At 44.6% G+C, this 2764-nt stretch overlaps 1 protein-coding gene across 1 annotated transcript in view; it reads left to right on the top strand.

The window, feature by feature from the left end:
* The window catches only part of LOC102386070 (protocadherin gamma-A6-like), a 14434-nt gene that overhangs the window by 2464 nt on the left and 9206 nt on the right, over positions 1-2764 (top strand). The window lies entirely within an intron of this gene.

Below are 2764 nucleotides of genomic sequence, written 5' to 3'. Positions count from 1 at the left end.
GGCGGGGAGCATCCGGTGTGGCGCCAGCCCCGGGGTGTTGCCTACGGAGAATGGCTGTAGCGCCTTCCAAGCCGAGACGGAGACTGCGCGGGAGGTGAGCGTGTGGTTTCAGACTCCTCCTTCTGTGCAGCAATGAGATTTAAAAATCTGGCTTGTGAACGAATGCAGGGGGTTCTTGTAAAATATAACATAACTTTTTTTCAGCTCTTCCTTCTTTTGTAACACTGTCTTGAGTGCATACCTCGTTTAGGATTTTTATAATAGGCAACTTACAGAAGTACTTCGTCTGTAGTAGACGAGATGATACCAGTTAGGAGTGAGAGATAGTTGGTTATGGTCTGCTAAATATTCTATAACTTTGGAATGTTATCTGGGGGCACTATGGTTGTAGCATCTGAAAAGTAGAGACAGGTTAGGAAGGACCTTTATTAGAACCTTTATTACGACCTAGGAAGATTATGAAGGTCCTTTATTATAATAATTCATTAAACAGGTGTACGTGATAACTGAACCCCTATGGAAAATAGATGAGTTTTCGGTTAAACTGGTTTCTATTCTAGGTTTGAAAGCCCGCTTTCTGTTAAAAAGTCTTGCTTGTTTAATTTTCCTTCAGGTCTCGGATAGAGTAACGGGAGTCAAATTTAAGTGGGGGTCTAGTGTATATCTGTGCTCTTCATATTGCCTCTGTTCCCCTTTAGTTATGTCACTGTTATACTGACTGATGTTCAGGTGCGATGTGTAACGTTCAGTTAGAGGAGTTTCTGACGGCTTCCAGCCCACATAGATATCCCTGTGAGTGACTCCTGCAGCTCCTCCCAAAGACGTGATCATCAATACCTTTTATCAGTATCTCACGTGTTCTATTCTACCGGGGAATATATTTACCCCACGAAAGTAGGCTTTCCCCCCCGCCCTTTAGTCCACCTTTCATTGTCAAGCTCGCATATTTAGTAACCATTGGTCCAAAAGCTCTGTAACGATAAGGAGCCACAAATTCCTTAGAATGCCCTTATGAGTCTTGGTATAAAGGAACTGCTAATAATTTATACAGTTGCAGAGCACTTCCCATATCCAGAGCTAGAAGTAAGGCTGGCTTGTTCTGGACAACGCTAAATGTTTTCTTTCAGCAGCATAGAGATTCTCTGCCAACCCTTTCAGACACCTTGAGAAAGGTCACCCGTTTGTAATTTAATTGCTATTACATGGACGCCGCAATAATATGATTTTGGGATTGGAGGTGTGAGTCCTATTCCCGAGATAGAAGGCAAAATGAGGATATTTTCCCTGGCTTCTTGATGGCTTAAGGATGGCAGACATTTGTCACTGATAGGAAAGTATTTTTTCCCTAAAAAGATGTGGCCTTGTGAACAGAGAGTAGTGGAAATGCTCCGCAGTGCTTGCTTCGTAAAGGAAAGAGTATCTGATTGTTTTGCTTGGATGGCTTTGCAGTTTAGTAGAATGACAGCCATGAAGAGCTTCAAGGGACTTCAACAGCTCGAGTTTGCTGCTCTGCACCGAGGTATTCTATGTTGATACTGGCCCCCGCAGGTGTGTGTGTGTGTGTGTGTGTGTGTGTGTGTGTGTGTGGTGTACACAGACGCGTACAACTATGTAAGATTGCATGTTACCCTTATATCTTGATGCTACAGTTCTCAAGGATACCACTAGCCTTGCGTTTTACTAGGTAGGAGGAAATGCAAACATTCCTGAAGTGGAAAATAGTGGAAAATATACAGGATAACATTACATTGCATCCCTTTTACATAAAGTTCACTAAAAGGTAACTACTTTTTCCCAGCGAGTAATGGTGCTGAATGGAGGGAGAAACCCACAATCATGTCACCTGCTGCCTTAAGACAGATCCAAGAAATACCTACCTCCTCCCACTACTAACTGGGACATCACTGTCTATGCAGCCGAGCTCCGCCGTTACCAACTTTAGAAGAGACTCAGCTCCAATCTTCAGCCATAGAAAACACGCCTTTGCCTGCCGTTTATATTATTCCCACTGAGGTGCAAATGAATACTGCAAGTGTAAAACAGAAATGAACACTGAAATACAATGGAAATTTACAAGTGAATATCTCGGGCTAACATTCAGTTTTATCAGGCGGTGACAACCTTCTACGACTCAGTAACAACCTCACCAAAAGAGTACATGAGTACCTTTACTTGCATAAGTGAAATACACATAAAAGGACAACGAGCGGGACAGATCAGCACAGAGACAGACACAGAGGTGATAGGTTCTGGAAGCCATATACAATTATAGTGAAAATATAAAAAGCAGAAGCATTAACTCCTTGTAAGGCATAAGATTAACTCCACTGCTGATCCGTCGGGAGCACTTCAGTCTTTAATTCCTCGTTAAGAATGGGAAAAAGAAGCATCTCTGGCACTTCAAGTATCAAAGGAAATCACCTCTCAAACTTTCTACTAAAGAGAGTCTGCAGTTATTGGTTAAGACTCTGAGCGCCGCTGTTCACCAATCAGGGAGAGAAATGAGCCGAGAGACCCAGCCAGCCCAGCGCCGCCGCCGCACAGCTCGCAGCAGATAGCTCAGACTCGCACTCGCACAGGACTGACTGTAGGTGCAGGCTATTCGCGGAATTCGGCTGAAAAATTAGCACCTGATATTGTCAGAAACAATCGGCCCGAGAACACCTCCAAGCAGCAACTCTCGGCGGCGGAGAGGCAGTGGATCCTCCGGATCGCCATGGCCAGTTCCGGAGCACAAGGGCTGCGGCGCTGCGCCGGGCGAGGC

The sequence above is a fragment of the Alligator sinensis genome, unplaced genomic scaffold, assembly GCF_000455745.1.
Source record: "Alligator sinensis unplaced genomic scaffold, ASM45574v1 scaffold1278_1, whole genome shotgun sequence".
NCBI lineage: Eukaryota > Metazoa > Chordata > Crocodylia > Alligatoridae > Alligator > Alligator sinensis.
Note: the sequence above shows the minus strand (reverse complement) of the source record. Positions and strands in the feature narration are given on the sequence as shown.